Source organism: Tachyglossus aculeatus, chromosome 11, assembly GCF_015852505.1.
Source record: "Tachyglossus aculeatus isolate mTacAcu1 chromosome 11, mTacAcu1.pri, whole genome shotgun sequence".
NCBI lineage: Eukaryota > Metazoa > Chordata > Mammalia > Monotremata > Tachyglossidae > Tachyglossus > Tachyglossus aculeatus.
Window position 1 is genome coordinate 62,577,455 of NC_052076.1, and position 21,432 is coordinate 62,598,886.

Below are 21,432 nucleotides of genomic sequence, written 5' to 3' on the forward strand. Positions count from 1 at the left end.
CAAGTGCTTAGTATAGATCTATGCCCTAGTAAGCTCTAAATTAATACCATAAATTGATTGGAGAGAGATGAATTTGAAATCTAAGCTGAGCAGTAACACACTGCTATTCTTATTTCTGCTGTTTTTCTATAGAATCTTTATAATTATTGAATTTGTATTGTTATTTACTGCATTTTCCCTCTTTATCTTTCCTTCTGTGTCTGTCCTTCCTTCATCTTTCCCAGAGAACGTAATTCTCCCACGGGCCGGGAACCATGTCTGAATCAATATTTTTGTATTTGGAACTGGGCATTTTTTATAGTATTCGTTAAGTGCTAAGTATGTGTCAAACACTGTTGTAAGCACTGGGGTAAATCTAAATTTATCAGGTTGGACACAGTCCCGGTCCTACATGGGGCTCAAAATACTTTGGCCGTTTAAGCATTTAGTAAATGTCATTATTACTATTAGTGTCTTAATTTCTTCCCAATTTGCTAGTCTAGACCAAAACTATTCAATTGCTAAATTATAAAATTGCACACAATAAATCATCTTTTTAAGCTTCATATACTAAAGTCTTACCCAGCAAAAATATTATCAGCCGAAATCTACCATCCTGACCAGAAGCACGGAGAAGTCAGGGTGAACACGCTTGGGAACCAGTCATTTTTCCAGAAAAAATCTAGAACAGAAGATTTTACAGAGCATATTGGTGGAGCCTGCATGGCCTGTAATAAATGTCTTCCTTTAGTAAAATTCCAAAATCGACATTACTCTTAATGACACAAACATTTTCAGCCTCATTTTTAATGCAACAAATGAGGAAATTGCTACAGTGTTCTTTACAGAATAACTGGAAGCTACTCGTTAGAGGTGATAGAGACTAGGCTTGGCTTTTGAGCACTAATAAGAATAGTAATGATGATATTTGTAAAGTGCTTATTATTTGTCAAGAACTATTCTAAGCATTGGGGTAGATACAAGATAATCATGTTCCACACCGGGCTCACTGTCTATACTGGAAGAAGAACAGGCACTGAATCCTCATTTTACAGATGTGGGAATTGAGGCACAGAGAGGTTAAGTGACTTGCCCAAGGTCACACAGCGGACAAGAGGCAGAGCCAGGATTACAATTCAGGTTCTTTTGACTCTCTGGCCCGAGCTCTATTCGCTAGGCCAAGCCGCTTCCACTATCTCCATCTGGCTCGGGAACTCTCCAGATTGAGGTTTAAATATTCCTTTTTCTGGAGAGATGTTTATTTGTCATTAAAGATTCATCTAGAACAGATTGGGGGCAACATTGGATATTTTTGTCCAAAAAAGCCTCTAAAAATGAAAAAAAGTTTTAAAAAGCTTTGTATGTATTGACCAGTCTGTTTATTGTTATACTTTACTCTCCCAAGCACTTAATACGATGCTCTGCACAAGTGTTCAATAAATATCAATGAATGAAGGTGAAACAGAAGCTTGTATTCCACGCTATCTGGTGGATCTGTTCTATGCTATCAGCTGAACTGGATAATCCAGCTCCCAACAAATCTACCTGGGCCCCTGAATTCTCTGATTGGGTGGCTAACAGACTGTTAGACTGTGAGCCCACTGTTGGGTAGGGACTGTCTCTATATGTTGCCAATTTGTACTTCCCAAGCGCTTAGTACAGTGCTCTGCACATAGTAAGCGCTCAATAAATACGATTGATGATGATGATGATAACAGGAAGCTTCTCCAAATGACAATTTTTCATACACCTTTTCTCACGAGCATGCAGGCCTAAGAAGGTCCTGGAGCTGGAAGTGATCGTGGCTCAGTGGAAAGAGCACGGGCTTGGGAGTCAGAGGTCATGGGTTCAAATCCCTGTTCAGCCGCTTGGCAGCTGTGTGACTTTGGACAAGTCACTTAACTTCTCTGTGCCTCAGTGACCTCATCTGTAAAATGGGGATTAAGACTGTGAGCCTCCTGTGGGACAACCTGATCACCTTGTATCCTCCCCAGCATTTAGAACAGTGCTTTGCACATAAGAAGCGCTTAACAAATGCCATCGTTATTATTATTGTTAGAGAGACTGGGGAAGTCCCAGAGAAGAGGTTGCTCTTTGACATTTGGGCAATAATTGAGATCAGAGAAGCTAATGACCAGTGTGGGTGTGGGGCTGGCTTCATACATTTGTTTGGTTCCAGGGACTAGAGGAGCTCACACCATTCCATGTGTCATCATATAGAAACATGTTCAAACTCCTGGGAAGGGACTCTGAGTGAATGTGTCTGTTATATTCTTATATTGTACTCTCCTAAGTGTTTAATACACTACCCTGCATACAGCAAGCTCTCAATAAAAATGATTGACTGACGTTCTCCAAGAGAGCCACTAGCTCCTCTATTTTTATGGTATTTAACACCTACTATATGTTGAGCACTGCTCTAAGCACTGGGGTTGACACAGGTCAGACTCAGTCCCTGTCCTTCATGGGGCTCGCAGTCTACGTAGAATGGAGACCAAGATATTGAATCCCCATTTTACAGCTGAGGAAACTGGGGGCCCAGGAAAGTGACTGGCTCAGTCCCAGATATCAACCACAGAACAAAAACACAGTCACAGTAGATTCATAAGCGAGAGTTGCATTGGAGAGTTGATCCTGGCCTGTTGCAGTTTCCTCTTGTAAAATCCCAGAATAACACCTAGAAACTCAGGATACTGTCTACCCCAACTACTTCCAGTAGTAGGAATAGTAAGTGCTTACTATGTGCCAAGCACTGTTCTGAGAGCTGGGATAGATACATAGATACAAGGTAATCAGGTTGTCCCACATAAGGCTCACAGTCTTAATCCCCATTTTACAGATTAATTAACAGACACAGAGAAGCTAAGTGACTTGCCAAAAGTCACAAAACTGATAAGTGGTGGGCCAGGGACGAGAACCCACGACCTCTGACTCCCAAGCCTGTGCTTGTTCCACTGAGCCACACTGCTTCTCCAACTACTTACTTCCAACTAGCTCTAGTGAAGATTCTTAAAACAAACTTTGACCAAGTCATTTAGGCCTCAGCCCAAGAAGCAGTTTTTATCTGTAGAACATGGCGATCCTACCTCAGAATACCATATATTTCTAACCAAAAGCCTACAAGCACTATTTTTGCTTTGTGTTTGTAACACTAAAGTATGTTGGTTTTATCATTATCATCATTAAGATATATATGTATACATGTATAATGAATGAAAGATGATTCCTGACATTGATATAAGGAGGCACCCCCCTGTCCTTGCACTATTTAATATTCTTATGTATATGTGTATTGGAAGGGGTCTGTAATGTTCAGCCTAAAGTTTATTTTTCAAAGCGCATTAAATTTTTGTAGCTCATGAATTTCTACCAGGTGTCAATGAGCATCTGTAAAGCAGAAAGACAATAATGTCACTTTGTAAGTAAACTGGACACCTTCCTTACATAATTCATCCATGGTGTTTCTAAGATTGGCATCGTACTTCCAAGGAGTATCAAGAGCTTAGTACAGTACTCTGCACACAGTAAGCGCTCAATAAATACGATTGATGATGATGATGATCAGGGTAGTGTCATAAAAACAGATAAACCTACTAACTGCATCTGATTCTAGTGCTGGATGCTGTTGGCTTTGGTGCCCTTCAGAGATGGCAGGGGCACTGAGCCTAATTCAATCTTTCCTGTGCCTTCTAGTCAACCTAAATTCAGGACCACCAAATAATTTTAGTTCACTCGGGATTTCTCTTTCCTTATTTAACAAACAGTATTTAAAAGGAGACATTTCTGTTGTCAAATAAGTATGATTCTTGGCTACACAATGGTTTCTGGGTTGCTCTTGATACGCAGATGACAAGAGAACACCAGCTATCTCCCTCAGTGAAACTAATTAGGAAGCACACAAAGTTGATGATTGGAAGGAGAGGGGATTGGTAATTGAGGGCTTGGGGTGCCAGAAGGAGAGGAGCTCAGGGAGTAGAAGCAGTACATATTCTAATAATAATAATAATAATAATAGTATTTGCTAAGTGCTCACTATGTGCCAAGCACTGTTCTAAGCACTAGGGGAGATACAAGGTAATCAGATTGTCCCATGTGGGGCTCACAGTCAACCCCCATTTTACAGATGAACGGGCACAGAGAAGTTAAGTGACTTGCCCGAAGTCACACAGCTGACAAGTGGCAGAGCCAGGTTTAGAACCCATGACCTCTGACTGCCAAGCCAGGACTCTTTCCACTGAGCCACGCTGCTTCTCTAAATGATGGTATTTGTTAAGTGCTTAATATGTGCCAAGCACTATTTTAAGTGCTGGGGCAGATACAAGGCTTCATACATAAGACTCACAGTCTTATTTCCCATTTTACAGATGATGCAACTGAGGCACAGAGAAGTTAAGTGACTTGCCCAAAGTCACACAGCTGACAAGTGGCAGAGTTGGGATAATAGTACTTTCCTTGTTATTAAATCCACCCTTTCCCAGACTTGGCTCAGTGAAAAGAGCACAGGCTTTGGAGTCAGAGGTCATGGGTTCAAATTCCAGCTCTGCCACTTGTCAGCTGTGTGACTTTGGGCAAGTCACTTAACTTCTCTGTGCCTCACTTACCTCATCTGTAAATGGGGATTAAGACTGTGAGCCCCGGGTAGAACAACCTGATCACCTAGTAACCTCCCCAGCACTTAGAACAGTGCTTTGCACATAGTAAGTGTTTAATAAATGCCATCATTATTATCATTATTATTTCTGTTTCACCATGGAACAAGTTGTCCTAATAATATGAATTCCAGAGAAGAAAAGCAGCATAGCCTAGTGGATAGAGCACAGGCCTGGGCATCAGAAGGTCATGGGCTCAAGTTACAGCTCCACCACATATCTGCTGTGTGACCTTGGGCAAGTCATTTCCTCCTCCACGAGGCCTTCCCAGACTGAGCCCCTTCCTTCCTCTCCCCCTCGCCCCCCTCCATTCCCCCTTCTTACCCCCTTCCCTTCCCCACAGCACCTGTATATATGTATATATGTTTGTACATATTTATTACTCTATTTATTTATTTATTTTACTTGTACATATCTATTCTATTTATTTTATTTTGTTAATATGTTTGGTTTTGTTCTCTGTCTTCCCCTTTTAGACTGTGAGCCCACTGTTGGGTAGGGACTGTCCCTATATGTTGCCAATTTGTACTTCCCAAGCGCTTAGTACAGTGCTCTGCACATAGTAAGCGCTCAATAAATACGAGTGATGATGATGATTTCCCTTCTCTGGGCCTCAGTTGCCTCGACTTTAAAATGGGGATTGAGACTGTGAGCCCATTGTTGGGTAGGGACCGTCTCTATGTTGCCAACTCGTACTTCCCAAGCACTTAGTACAGTGTTCTGCACACAGTAAGTGCTCAATAAATATGATTGAATGAATGAATGACAGGGACCTTGTCCAACGCGATTTGCTTGTATAACTCCAGCACTTAGTACGGTGCCTGGAACACAATAAGCACTTAGCAAGTACCATAATTATTCTCAGAAGGACCTGGGTTCTAATTCCAGCTCTGCCACTTGTCTGTTGGGTGACCTCTGTCAAGTCACTTCACTTCTCTGTGCCTCAGTTACCTCATCTGTAAAAGGGGGATTCAAACTGGGAGCCCTAGCAGGACAATTTAACTTGTACCTACCCCGGTGCTAGGCACAGTGCCTGGCACAGAGTACATGCTTAACAAATACCATAAAAAAATTTCCAGAATTCTAGTCCTAATAACACTGTTGCCAAACCATGGAGTGTGAAATATTCCAAGGCCTGAACCCTACCTGCTCTTGCTTGGATGGCAGATGAAATAATCAACTTGGCCCCCAAAACAGTTAGTTTGGACTGCATGAACCCCATATTGAAGTACAGCGAACAAAATCTGCCAAGAAACTGAATGGCAACCCTGTTTTAGGAGAGTTTGAGAAAGTCATTGTGATCATGCAGAGTGTATATCTGTAGGCTACTAGAACTTTTCCTAAGTTAAAGTTTCATGAGAGTAGCTCTGCCACAGAGCCTCCTTTCATTGCTATTTGTCAGGTGGTTGACCTTCTGGATCCCCAAGTCACTTGGATGAAATTAAAGAAGACCACTAACGTAGCGCTATTTATCAGAAAAAAGGAAAACAACAGAGAGCTAGCCCCTCTGGACACTTAAATCTCACATCTCTAACCAAAACCAAATATCTAGACTGTAAGCTCGTTGTGGGCAGGGAATGTGTCTACCAACTCTGCTACATAGTAATATTGTACCCTCCCGTTATTTATTGTTATTAAATGCAAATGACTGACTATTAACCTCCCTGGCACCTTGCATGGGTATTCATCTGGTTTTCTTTTGGATAGTCAGTTTTTCACTTGTCCCTTGTCCAGTATGGAAATGGACCGGAACCCCATCAAATAAAGCCTCCTCATGTCTCAGTCAACCAATCAAGGTGTTTACTGAGCACTTACCATGTGCAGAACACTGGACTAAGAACTTGGGAGAGTACAATGCAATAGAATTAGCAGCTGATCTTAATTAATATAATGAGTTTACGGTCTAGAGGGAGCTTACAGATGCTGAGTTCCGTGGCTCAGAAGCCGGTGCCTGTGCTCTTGGGGAGCTGGTAAAGGAACACAAAGGTTCTGGAGAAAGCAGAGGTGTCAGGAATCCCACCAGAGAAAAAACACTCTAAACTTGAGGGAACTGGAGGGTAATTCTGTAAAATGTGGCATACAAAGTCATAACATTATTCATTCAATCATATTTATTGAGCGCTTACTGTGTGCAGAGCACTGTACTAAGCGCTTGGGAAGTACTAATAGGCAACATACAGAGACAGTCCCTACCCAACAATGGGCTCACGTCCAGTCCAGCCATCGTGCACATACGACATCAAATGAGTTTCTTGTTCAGTATTTCAGGGTGTGTCAGTGAACACCCAACCTATACCTCTCCCAGTTCAAATTAAGTCCAAACTTGACCCCTTGCCAAGTTTCACTTACACTGTGAATGTGGTGATCTTATTACAGCTTCTTTAGTATATTCTACCAGTGTTATTTATTGCAGGTCATAAAATGACACAGGCCTTTCTAAACCCAGTTATAGTCTACCGTCTCAAAAGCTTCCTGTAGCAGTGAATGCACCATATCAACTCCATCCTGTGTAAAAAATTGGACCCCTTTATGTTTTCTAAATATTCCATCCATTAATTTCACTGCCTCCCCTCATTCAGGTGTTCTAGACTGTCATGAGAGTTGTATCATTTTTCAGCAGAGTGCTTATCTCACTACAGTCCCTTTTAAATTATTGCTTTCCCCCATTAAACTCTTAGATTTAAGCAGGTTCTAAACCACAAAGGCTGTGGAAATAGCTGGGACCCTAGGAGATTCATATTCAGACTCAATGAATATCTAAGTCCATTAGCAACTGGCATTTTTAAATGGGAAGAGGATGACACTTGAAGGTGTTCCCAAGGGGCTACTATCCCCCAGGCTTTTCCAGTCAAAGAGTGGTATCCAGTGGAGAAGAGATGGGAAACAAAACTTTAAGGTCACTTTTATTGTCACAGATGCTTCCATCACCTTGGTCTCATTCTGGGGAGGCCTGGCGGCAAGAGGCCCATTTCTGCTAACATAGGCTACCAGCATCCAGACTGTGACTTGGGTTCAGAAGCAAATTGGCTAGGTCTGAACTAGTGAGGCGTGTCCTGTAATCTGCTGCCTTCTCAAGTCCTTTCAATAATGGTTCTCCCCTTCTTACTCACTGGATTAGAAATTTCATTAATGGCCACTTTCCATAAGTACTGAAATGACTTCACTCCCCCAGTAAGAATCAATAGAAGACTTTTCATTCAAGAAAGCACATGCCCATTTTTTAATCAAAGCCAAATGGATCATTCTTTGGTTTAAACCACTGCCTACTCTAACTTTAGAACATCTGACTGTGTCCAACCTGATTACCTTGTATTTACCCCAGCATTTAGTACAGTGTCTGTACAAATACCACTCCCCAGTGCTTGGTACAGTGCCTGTACAACAAATACCACCATGATAATGATTATGATGACTTGCTAAGAAGTGTGAATAGCTTCTGAAACTTTTTCCAAACACAATTCCCAAAACCAAAGGCCACTAAACAACCATTATTCACATTTATCTTAAAATTTTGAAGAGATTTCACCATAGTGATCTATGTAAAAAGCCTTTCTTACAATAAGTTCTTCAAAAATATATTAAAAATCATATTAAAAGCATTCTCATAAAATGTGAGTTGAGGAAAGACAAGTTTAATTCTCAAAGGCTCCATTATCGAAGCAAAAATTAATATTTGTACTGTTTCTAAATTGGAATAAAATTGCAAAGATGCAAACACCATCCTATATCATAATCTATAAACCAGTCACGAATGTTAAATCAACTGTAAAAATGATTTAAAATCTACATGAATAATTTTATTAAACTGATTTAAAATCACATTTTGTGCTACCTTCATTTATTAACTGCATCTCTGACAACAATGCAGTTATAATGGATTTCCATGAATACAGATATGCACCAAAATAATGCAGTCGATTACAAGACAGACCTTCCCTCTTTTGTGTGATTTTTTGCTCACTTGAATGTGGTGACTAGACTAGAAAAGTGAATACAGTTTTATTTACATTGCTACAAATTGCTGGCAATTCCCAATCACAACTTTAAACATATTCTGGTAAAGATTAATTTTTACTTTCACTTCAGCAGAGTCAGGTATATAATTCCCCTGAAAATCAAGATCAGACTAAACTCAGATTTAAAAACGCTGAGATGAGAAGTGTCATTTTCTCTTCACATGGCTCTACTTTCTAAAAAAACAAACAGTAGTACAGACCTGAGATTAAGAGAAAAAACATAAGCAGCATAGCATAGTGGATACAGCATGGGCCTGGGAGTTAGGCGGTCATGGGTTCGAATTTTAGCTCTGCCATGTGTCCGCTGTATGACCTTGGACAAGTCATTTCACTTCTCTGTACCTCAGTTACCTCTTCGATTAAATGGGGATTGAGACTGTGAGCCCCACGTGGGACAGGGACTGTGTCCAACCCAATTTGGTTGTATCCACTCCAGTGCTTAGTGTAGTTCCTGGCACATAGTAAGCACTTAAATGCCACAATTATTATTATTTATTATTATATTTAGTCCAGGTGCGTGGGAATGGACAATATCTGCCTGGGATAATTATATTTTTGGAAATAATTCTTCCATGAAAAATTCTGCACAGGACCATCACAGACTCACTGTGTCTTTTCTTATACTGTCGAGTCATCTCCAACCCATAGCGACTCCAAGGACACATCTATGCTAGTGAACATATGTACTTATGAATGGAACCAATGCTTCGGGGGGCCGGATACCAAGAGTCTCATTTTAAAATTTGCTGTTGCCAGGGTAAATGAGGAAATTCAGGGTCACCAGAATTCTATAGGCCTGTCAGTCACTTGTGGCCTTAAGCCAACTAGATGTCATGCACGACAAAGCAAACCCAAGCTATTCCACCGTTCTGCCTGAGCCCAAACTAGTGTTTTACAGGGCTGCCCCAAAGTACAAGCTCTAAGGCCCCTTTCGTAGCTGATTTTTGAACCAGGTCAAGAAAGTCTGTTGAAAAAGCTGTATCATTCCCCATAGGTTTCTCTAAGCCTGAATTTTCCAGCCAGTTCTTCACAAGCCAACAATCAGGATGATTCAGGCCAAAAATACAGATTTCCGTCTCAATATCCAGGGTATTTCAGTAACCCTGTTGCCTGAAGAATACAGACTATTGAGGTTAAAGTGTATTGGGGTTTAAACTACTTAGATCATTTCCAGGGTTGCCCTGACCTCTCTTAGGCACTTGGGGCATTATTGAAGTTGTAGTTGTGTGTCCCCTTTGTGAAAGAGTACTGCTCTTCACTAGCCTTAGTGGGGCTATTCATGTAAAAGAGAAAGGGGACCAGTGGGAATGGCACTGTGACTTGTTTGCATTTGGGGTACTTGGATTTGAACTTAGTTCTTCATTTCAGATCAATGTGAGGTGAAAATGCCTTACAGAGACATCTGAAATGGACATTTTCACCAGAAAACCCCATTCCTCTAGAAAGGGGATCTATCGCTTCGTCTCTTCTGAAGTGACATTTGCTCTGATAATGCTGAGCCAGGTCTACCTACAGCATTGGCATAAACAGCATCGACCATCAGAACCTCTCACTGGGAGTAAGCCTGGGGTCACCAGAAAGCCATGATTTTATCACAAGGGCTTTTTTTTTTTCCTATGCCAGATTTCAGAATAATTGCCTTAATTACTATTAAGGAGAGCTGTGCACTATTATCTAATGCAAGATTGTCTCACATTTCCCTCGCTTTGCATTTACCTCTTTCTTTCAAAGCAATACTAACCAGCCTTGATCGGCTCACTACCATTCTTCATAGGCACAAATGTTTTAAAAAGCTTCATCTCAGAGACATTTTAGTGTCCTCAGAAGACAGACACAATATCTGCTTCCTCAGGATGCTGTGTGACCTTTAACATCATTTTCCCCAAAAGTTAATTTCTGTGATTAATGCAATATACTGAAACCCATAAATCTGATCATTTGAAGGATTCAAATTAGGAATTATTGACAGCTGATAGAACAGAAGTGCAGAGATGAGGCAGATTTTCTCATCTGTCCATCTAAATGTTGGAATATGTATTGATTAAAATATGACATGCTATGGAACCCTCCATAAATATAAAATCTATTAGATTAACACAGGCATTCAATTAACGTAAAATGACAACCTAAGAGAAAAGCGCAAGTCAGTCAACTGTTTGTAATATTTTAAGCAACTTAAACATATAAATTTGGAATTAAGCAAAGGATAAAATAATTCTTATATCTCTCCAATGGATAAAGTATCCAGCATCGCTACTGGGAAAGTTTAACTAGCTGATGAGTATTGGGGCAGCCTCAGACCACTGAAGGAGTCACCCCCACTTCCCGCTTCCCCACCTGACTCCCCCGAGTTGCTAGGGCTGCAATTTGGAGATCCTGCTGTCGATAGAAGATAGACTAGAACAGCACTTGGGATTTGAATAGGGGTGAGAGACTAAGCTGTTGAAAAGCCATGGAAGGTTTGCCTAAGCCATTTTTACAATGGGGTTCAAACAATCCAAAAGGGACATCTGGATACTTCAGTCATTGTGATGTGGCTAGAAAAGGAAGGTGACTACATGTTATCCATCTCCCAATTTTGACAATTCGCTTTTACCCAAATTATAATACACTCCTACCCCAGGCATAATGACTTTGGTATTTGGTAAGTGCTTATTATGTGCCAAGCACGGTATTAAGCACTGGGGTAGATACAAGATGAGCAGGTCAGAACCAGTCCCTGTATCACGTAGGGCTCATAGTCTACATAGGTCACATTGAATCTCCATTTTACAAATGGGGATTTTCCCCAGAGAAGTAAAGTGACTTGTCCAAGGTCACCTAATCGGCAAGAGGCAGAGCCAGGTAGGGGGATTACAATGCAGTCCCCTGATTCAGGGCCATACTCTTTCCTCTAGGCCACCCTGCTTCATAAAACAACACACACAGTTTTTCCATAAGGTGTGATTCCCCTACACATTTTGGATTGGACACATTCTTCCAAGAGTGCGCATCTGACTGGATAGAACACAATGTGATGTCGAGAGAAATGTTTATGAGCACACCCAAGCCTTGGGCTTTTGGTAAATTTTTCTTAACACAGTGTCCACTGAAAACATAACACTCACTTTACAAGAGAACTGAGTATACTGTCCTACACAAATTGCAACAACCTCAAGGATTCTTTTTTATGGCAGAAGGGAGCACTTTACTCAACAATGGCAAAGTTGACATGGTTACAGAAGTGTCTGAGGATTGTGAAGATATGGGAATATTTTGCTCTGCAATGCTCTCTCAATCCTGGCCAGAGAGTAGATAGATCAAGACAAATTGAGAGCCTGATCCTCTGACAGTGCATTAGATACCTCATGGCTGCAAAAGCAGCAGTCCATTGGTAACACCTGGGGACCTGATCATTCCTAGGATAGGGATTGTCTCTATTAGTTGCTGAATTATACTTTCCAAGTACTTAGTTCAGTGCTCTGCACAAAGTAAGCGCTCAATAAATACGATTGAATGAATAAATGAATCTAATGGAAAGAACCCCCCTCTGATAATAATGATAATAACTGTGAAGTTTGTTAAGCCCTTATTATGTGCCAGGCACTGTACTAAGTGGTGGGGTAGATCAAAGTGAATCAGGCTGGATACAGCCTCTGTCCCACATGAGTTTCACAGTCTTAATCCCCATTTTACAGATGAGGGAGCCGAAGTGATTTGCCCAAGGTCACACAGCAGACAAGTGGTGGGGTCAGGATTAGAACCCAGGTCCTTCTGACTTCCAGGCCTGGTCTCTATCCACTAAGCCACACTGCTTCTAATTATGGACAGGGAATGTGTCTACTAATTCTTTGCATGCACACCATGTGGAAAAAGAGTCATTCAAAATAGTAGTAATAACTGTAGTATTTGTTGAATGCTTTACTATGTGCTAAGCACTGCACTAAATGCCTGGGTAGATACAAGATAATCAGGTCACACACAGTCCCTGTCCCACATAGGGTTCATAATCAAAGCAGGAGGGAGAACAGGTTTGGGACGCAGTAAGGCCTAATGTAAAGAGCATAGGCCTGAAAGAAAGAGGACCTGGGTTCTAGTCCTGGCTCTGTCCCTCGCCTGCTGTGTGATCTTGGGCAAATCACTTAACTTCTCTGTGCCTCAGTTTCTTCATCTCTAAATGAGGATTAAATCCTACTCCCTGACTTTGCCCATCACTGCAGACAACACCACTATCCTTCCTGGAGAAGCAGCGTGGCTCAGTGGAAAGAGCCAGGGCTTTGGAGTCAGAGGCCATGGGTTCAAATTCCAGCTCTGCCAATTGTCAGCTGTGTGACTTTGGGCAAGTCACTTAACTTCTCTGTGCCTCAGTTACCTCATCTGTAAAATGGGCGATTAAGACTGTGAGCCCCCTGTGGGACAACTTGATCACCTTGTAATCTCCCCAGCACTTAGAACAGTACTTTGCACATAGTAAGCACTTAATAAATGCCATTATTATTATAAACCTATAACGTTGGCTTTATTCTCGACTCCTCTATCATTCAACCCACATATTCGATCCATCACTAAATTCTGTCAGTTCCATTTTCACATCACTAAAATCCACCCTTTCCTCTCCATCCCAGCTGCTACCACATTAATACAATCACTCATCCCAGCCCATCTGGATTATTGCATCAGCCTCCTTGCTGACCGCCCATCCTCCTGTCTCTCTCCACTCCAGTCCATACTTCACTCTGCTGCCCAGATCATTTTTCTACAGAAAAGTTCAGGACACGTCATCCCAGTCCTCAAAATCCCCAGTGGTTGCCCATCCACCTCCACATCAAACAAAAACTCTTCACTGTTGGCTATAAACCACTCCTTCACCTTTCCCCCTTCTACAACCCAGCCCATTCAATTTGCTTCTCTAGGGCTAACCTCTTCACTGTGCTTCCATCTCACCTGTCTTGCTGCCGACGCCTAGCCCACATCCTGCCTCTGGACTGGAATGCCCTTCCTCCTCAAATCTGACAGACGATTACTGTCCCCCCAGTTCAAAGCCTTATTGAAGGCACGTCTCCTCCAAGAGGCCTTCCCAGACTAAACCCCACTATTCCTCATCTCTCACTTCCTTCTACGTCACTCTGACTTGCTCCCTTTGCTCTTCCCCCTTCCCAGCCCCACAGCACTTATGTACATATCTGTAATTTTATTTATTTGTACTGATGTCTGTCTACCCTCCTCTCATTGTGAGCAGGGAATGTGACTATTTATTGCTGCATTGTACTCTTCCTAACAGTACAGACTGTAAGCCCATTCTTTGCAAGGACTGTTTCTCTTTATTGCTGTATTGTATTTACAAGCGCTTAGTACAGTGCTTTGCACAGAGTAGGCACTCAATGAGTATGATTATGTGAATGCCTGAGCCCTGTATTGGTCAGGGACTGTGTCCAACCTGATTATTTTGTATCTACCCTGGGCTTAGGACTGTGCTTGGCACAAAGTAAGCACTTAACACGTACCATTAAAAAAGGTTTTAATCTCTATTTTCCAGATGAGGAAACAAGCACAGAGATGCTAAGTGCATTTGCCAAAGTCACACAGCAGGTAAGTGGTGGAGCTGGGAATAAAACCCAGGTTCTCTGATTCACAGGCCCGGTCTCTCTCCATGAGGCCACACTGTGTCTCATAGACACCAGTTTAACTGAGGTGGTGGTATTTGTTGGACACTTCCAATCGTGGGTAGGGAACGCTCTGTTATAATGTACTCACCCACATGCTTAGTACAATGCTCTGATCACAGTAAGCGCTCAATAAATGATTGATTGATTGCTGGCCCAGATGGGGAACAGAGTGCACCATTAGTGGGGGATTAGCTGTCCTCTCACATCAGAGAGCAGATTCCAATGAAAAGGCGGAACATTGATTAAGAAACTAAAAAAATGGATAATACCGCAATCAATAATGAAGAGCTGTTTGAAATAAAAAATGCCATTTTCAATAAAAGGGCAAGTTAAAATTGGTAGCAAAGAAGAATTGCGAGGAGCCAGATGGACAAATCTGATCAACATTTGAGGCTGCTGAGCAGGAAAAGAATATTCTACTATCCAATCTTGTCAAGGAATAGAATGATTATCAAGAGATGAAAACTTTGATCAAATTCATGATATAACGGTTCAAAAAGCTTTAGGGGAACTCCATGTGTGACAAACTGTGTCTGACCTCATTGCCTTGCATTTAACCCAGTGCTAAGTAGAGTGCTGTGCTCACAGAAGGCCCTAACAAATACTACAATTGTTATTATTACCCCATAGTGTAGTGCACTGCATTTGATCATGTGGCTTAAAATGAAGAAATCAGTTTAACTAGGAACCAGAACTCTGTGGTATTTCTTAAGTGCTTTCTAGACAATCAGCTGTGCCAAGCACTAGGGTCGATAAAATACAATCACATCAAACACAGTTCACTTCCAACCTGGAGCTCACAGTCTACCCAGCACAGCTCAGTGGAAAGAGCACGGGCTTTGGAGTCAGAGGTCATGGGTTCAAATCCCAGCTCTGCCAACTGTCAGCTGTGTGACGTTAGGCAAGTCACTTAACTTCTCTGTGCCTCAGTTACCTCATCTGGAAAATGGGGATTAAGACTGTGAGCCCCGCATGGGACAACCTGATCACCTTGTAACCTCCCCAGTGCTTAGAACAGTGCTTTGCACATAGTAAGCACTTAATAAATTCCATCATTATTACCCTTCATTTCATTGTTTTGTTTTCTCAATTGGTATTAATTTCTACCACTCCCTCTAGACTGTAAACTCATTATGGGCGGGGAACGTGCCTGCTAATTCTGTTGTATTGTACTCTCCCAAGTGCTTAGTATAGTGCTATGCACATAGGAAGTGCTCAATAAATAGGATTGATTGATTGGACAAGGTCTGTTTCTTGCAGATGAGTAACTGCCTTAAATTGGTGAACCCAAGTTTTTAAATCACACTGCCATCCTAAGCGTGTCTCAGTCAATCCATCTATCCATTGTATTGGAGGACTTACAATATTCAGAACACTGTACACTAAGAGCTTGGGAGAATACAGAATAACAGAGATGGTAAAATCATGCTCCCTACCCAAAACAGATAAACTGCAAAAGTAAGACAATGAAGAGTTAGTGCAGAGAACCCATCATTTAGTCAAGTTAGCGAAGACCTGCAGAACTCTGCTGTGTTTAAAAGCCAGAAATTAACTTTATTCCCTTCTTTTTTATGTTATTTGTTAAGTACTTACTATGTGCCTGGCACTTTACTAACCTCTGGGATAGACAACCAACCAATCAAGCAAAATATGGCATTTATTTAGCATATACTACATGCAGAGCACTGTAGTAAGCACTTAGGGAGAGTACAATAGAAGAGAATTAGCAGAAATGTTCCCTGCCAATAAAGAACTTACAGTCTAAAGGACATATAAGTTAATCAGGTTGCACACAGTCCATGTCCCACATGGGGCTCACAGTCTTCAGGAGGAGAATAGTAAAAGAAAATGACAAGTTCCCTGCCGCTGAGGAGTCTACCGTCGAGTAGGAGAAACTTACTGGTTCCCAAAGTCCTCTGACAACGAAACACCACATCTCATCTGGTTGGATTCCAACTGGAAAGTAGTGCGGACCAATTTGGTTTGCAAATGAACCCCAAAAGACACTAAATACAATGAGAAACCTGCCAAGGAGTCCAAGAGACCCATCAGGGCAAGGTTGGGCGACTCACCTCAGCCCCAGGCCACTTATGGCATTTTGAGGCAAATCACAAATCACTCCTAGCCATGAGGGTGAGAGGAGGCTGGGGTGATGGGAAGGGGAATACTGAAAACATCTAAGGGCAGACACCTGCAGACCTTATCAGGGTCCGAGTCAGACACAGCTGCATTTAACAACCTCTGTCCACAGCAAACTTGGGAGCAGCCAGGTGTGTGAGGTAATAATGATGATAATAATACTAACCGTAATAATCATAATTGTGTATTGGTTAAGTGGTCACTATGTGCCAAGCATTGGTGGTGCCCTTGGATGTATGCCCTTTAAATCACCTGACATTCTCCCACCCTGAGCCCCACAATATGTATGCTCATATCCTCATACCCTACTTTTTCTCCTATCTGTACTTATTTCAACTTCTGCCTCACACTCGAGACTGTAAAATTGTCTTGGACTCCTTGGCAGGTTTCTCGTTGTACTTAGTATCTTTCAGGGTTGATTTGCAAACCAAATTGGCCAGTGCTACTTTCCAGTTGGAATCGAACTGGATGAGATGTGGTGTTTCATTGTCAAAGGACTTTGGGAATTGGTAAGTTTCTCCTACTCAACTGTAGACTCCTCAGCGGCAGGGAACTTGTCTGTTGTCTGTGGACTGTTGTGGAACTATGTGCCAAGCACTGGTGGTGCCCTTGGTTGTATGCCCTTTTAAGCACCTGATGTTCATAATAATAATAATAATAATGGCATTTATTAAGCGCTTACTATGTGCAAAGCACTGTTCTAAGCACTGGGGGGGGATACAAGGTGATCAGGTTGTCCCACGGGGGGGGGTCACAATCTTATCCCCATTTTACAGATGAGGTAACTGAGGCACAGAGAAGTTAAGTGACTTGCCCAAAGTCACACAGCCGATAAGTGGCGGAGCCGGGATTCGAACCCATGACCTCTGGCTCCCAAGCCCATGCTCTTTCCACTGAGCCACGAGGGTTCATCCACCCTCAGCCCCACAGTATGTATGTTCATATTCTTATACCCTACTTTTCCTCCTTATACCCTACCTTTCCTTCTGCCTCACACTCGAGACTGTAAAATTGTTGTGGACAGGGAACACATCTACCAACTCTGTTACATTGTACTTCCTCAAATGCCTAGTACAATGCTGCACATGGTAAGCACTCAATAAATACAATTGATGATGATTATACAAGATAAATTGGATACTGTCCCTCTCTCACTATTTGCTCACAGTTTGTGAGAACAGGTATTTGCTCCCCATCCTACAGATGAGGAAACTGAGGCACAGAGAAATTAAGTGATTTACCTAAGGTCACCCAGCAGGCAAGTGACAGAGCCAGGATTAGAAGCCATGTCTCCTGAATCTCCAGTCCTGTGTTCATCCCGTTATAAATCACTTTCTCTTTCATATTAATATCCATCTCCCCCTCTAGACTGTAAGCTTGTTATGGGCAGGGAACATGTCTGCCAACTCCACTGTATTGTACTCTGGGAGTCGGAAGGACTTGTGTTCTAATCCCAGCTCCGTTGTGTGACCTTGGGCAAGTCACTTCACTTCTCTGGAAGCAGCATGGCTTAGTGGAAAGAGCCCGGGCTTGGGAGTCAGAAGTCGTGGGTTCTCATCCCGGCTCCACCACTTGTTTGCTGTGTGACCTTGGGTAAATCACTTAACCTCTCTGCACCTCAATTACCTCATCTGTAAAATGGGGATTAAGACTGTGAGCCCCACGTGGGACCACCTGATTACCTTGTATCTACCCCAGAACTTAGAAAGGAGCTTGGCACATAGTAAGTGTTTAACCAATACCATCAGTATTACCCCAGAGCTTAGAATGGTGTTTGGCACATAGTAAGTGCTTAACAAATATGATCATTATCATTCATTCAATCGTATTTATTGAGCACGTACTGTGTGCAGAGCACTGTACTAAGCGCTTAACCCTCCCAAGTTCTCCGTATAGTGCTCAGGCAATAGTAAGTGTTCAATAAATACCTCTGACTTATTTAGGCCATACTGCTTATTTACTGACTGTATCTATGGTAGGCTCATAAGCAGGGATGCACCACTCACTGGAAGGTACAGCGCTTTGGCAAATACTTTGGCAGCCCAGATCTTCCCTTGGCCTGTATTAAACTGATTGGCAGGCTGGATCCGGTTCAGGGACTGGACTGTATTTTTCCCCTCACCTGCATTCAAGTATCAGGCACACTCCCACATTCACCAACGTGAGTGGGTCATCCTTGGAAAAAAGAAGATTTCAATTCCTCAAGCCCAAGTATTCAGTAATCACCCCATAAATCACCTGCCAGGGGCCGCAAGTCAAGTTGGTGGGATACTTAATTCAGTCCAGATGCACACGCTTTCAATTTTGCATGGGGTGTGTGGATCATATTGCTTGTAAAGCAGCAGAAGCTCCTTGACAGGTACAGTATGTAATGGGAGCCTTCGGCATTCTGGAGTCTCCAAGAGTAATCTCATATTGTGAGAATGAGCAGGCTGAGCTATCAAACCGTGGGGAAGGGGAAGGCTGATGTCAAAGACTACTGAAAGGGAAATGTCTTCCTGCCATGGCTCAGAGGAGCAGGGGAAAGAGGACATTAAATGACACTGGGAGGTCATAGAGCAGAATCTTTGTTTGATTCCAGAGGGTGGAGACTTGTAGAGAGCAAAATAACCACTCCCTAGACATCATCATAAATAACTCAATTATGGGACCTAATGTCTCTAGTATTAAGAACTGCTCTCTCTCTCTCTTCCTCCTTCTCTTCTCCCCCGCCCCCACCACCACCACAGTCCCCTTTCTCTTTGAATAGTTTCTATTGTGGAAAGCAAGTCTGTCCTTTGCCTTCTACAGCCTGCCAACTGACTCTCTGCAAACTTCCAATATTTCAAGATTTTTAAAAGCCATTTGCGGGTATTGGGCTCCCTCATGTGGCCAGACCTGGATTCCCACCCTCGCCTTATGAGGACGATCGTCCGCCAGCCTGATGCAAACCTTAGAACATCTGGGAATGCTAACCAAAGTCTCATCCCTCCTTCCGGGAGAAGCCGTCAAAATGTACTTGAATCCCTAAATTCTGGAGATTTTGGCTGGGCTTCTTTGGTGACTCTGAAAGCTCACTCAGTTGGGATATCACTTTTGTTCTTTGCACATTGAGTTTGTTCCCGCGCCTGGATTCAGACTATTCCAGCCAGCAGTGCCCTTTTGGATAGTTCAGTTTTGCCTCTTGCTCTTCTCCACAAACATCACATTCCCAGCAGAGGGGCCTCCTGGAAAGATTGTAGGTCTGAGAGTCAGGGGACCTGGGTTTTAATGCCAACTGCACCACCTGCCTGCGTGTGGCCTTGGATAAGTCACTTACCTTGTCTTGACCTCAGTTTCCCCTTGTGTAAAATGGGATTCAATACCTGTTCTTCCTCCCTCTTAGAATGTGAGCCCCATGTGGGAACTCTGTCTGTTCTCCTCCTTCTAGACTGTAAGCCCGTTGTTGGGTAGGGACCGTCTCTATATGTTGCCGACTTGTACTTCCCAAGTTCTTAGTACAGTGCTCTGCAAACAGTAAGCACTCAATAAATATGATTGATTGTTTGAATGAATGAATGTCTGGCCTGATTGTCTGGAATCAACCCCTGAGCTTAGTATAGTCCTTGGTGCATAGGAATTGTTTAACAAATACCCCGATAATTATCATTACCTGGGAATTCAAGTATAGTTGCATGTATATGAGGACTTGGGATGCCTCTTCTGAACTCTTCATATGCATCATTTCCCGACCCATAGCGACACCACAGATACATCTCTCCCAGAACGACCCACTCTCCATCTGCAGTCATGCTGGTAGTGTAGCTATAGAGCTTTCTTGGTAAAAATGTGGAAGTGGTTTACCATTGCTTTCTTCCACGCAGCAAACAAGTCTCCACCCTCAACTCTCTCCCTTGCTGCTGCTGCTGCTGCCCTGCACAGGTGAGTTTAAAATTGTAGCAGATTGCCTTCCACTTGCTAGCCACTACCCAAGCTAGGAATGGAATGGGTAGGCCTCTGCTTGACTCTCCCTCCAGTAGCCGAGACTGGTAGAGTACTGGAAACTCTCCAGGTGCGAACCTGAGAGGGGTCCTGAACTCAGTTCCTAATATTCAGTGACTGGCAGCAGGTCAGATTGCCCAAACCGATATTCTATTTGCTCCAGGTATGGGATTTATAATCACCATTGAAACTTTAACTGAATTAGCGTGGGGTTAATGCAGTCACCCTGGTTGCAGCTGTCGGTCGCTTGGTAATGGCTCGTGACCCTCCCTCCTGGTTACATCCCTGGGGCTCAGAGGATAAGTTTTCTCTCCTCATTTGCCCTTTGAACACAGCCATCCTGTTGATGATACTGAAAAACATTATAAGTCCAATCGATCAAGTAAGAGTGAGATGAGGGGCTGCCTGAAAAGGGGGAGAAAATTGGCCAGGGAAATTTCCACTCAAATGATATGTTAGAGTTGAAAGGCATAAGAAATGACAGTACCCTCTAAGTACTTTCATTCATTCATTCAATCAATTGTATTTGTCAAGCGCTTACTCTGTGCAGAACATTGTACTAAGCACTTGAAAAGTACAATTCAGCCACAAATCCCTACCCAACAACAGGCTCACAGTCTAAAAGGGGTTGATATTCAACCCATCCTCTCTCTCCCAGCACTTGACGTACATATCTGAAATTTAATGTCTGTCTCCCCGCTGTAAACTGCAAGCTTGTTATGAGCAGGGAACATGTCCTCCAACTCTATTTTATGGTCCTTTCCCAAGCACTTAGTACAGAGTTGTGCATACAATAACCTCAATAAATACCATTGGTTGATAACATTAGACCAGTGGTCCATTCAGCCTAGCATTCTATCTCTGTCAACAGCACCAGAGCAAGCTTTGAGATGTCAACTGATGTCAACTGATCTCCTTCACATTTAATCACATGGTGTAGAGCTGGGAGTCAGAAGACCTGGATTCTAGTCCCACTTCTGCCACTGGCTGGCTGCGTTATTTCAGGAAAGCCCCATTACCGCTCTGTGTATCATTGTCTTACAA

At 42.6% G+C, this 21,432-nt stretch overlaps 1 protein-coding gene and 1 non-coding gene across 2 annotated transcripts in view; both read right to left on the reverse strand.

Annotated features, from left to right (window-relative positions):
- Positions 1 to 21,432, reverse strand: part of LOC119934280 (early growth response protein 3-like) — a 95,282-nt gene that overhangs the window by 40,299 nt on the left and 33,551 nt on the right. The window lies entirely within an intron of this gene.
- Positions 20,339 to 20,476, reverse strand: LOC119935468. Its single transcript, XR_005453348.1, has one exon. It is a non-coding gene; the product is annotated as a small nucleolar RNA SNORA7 (small nucleolar RNA).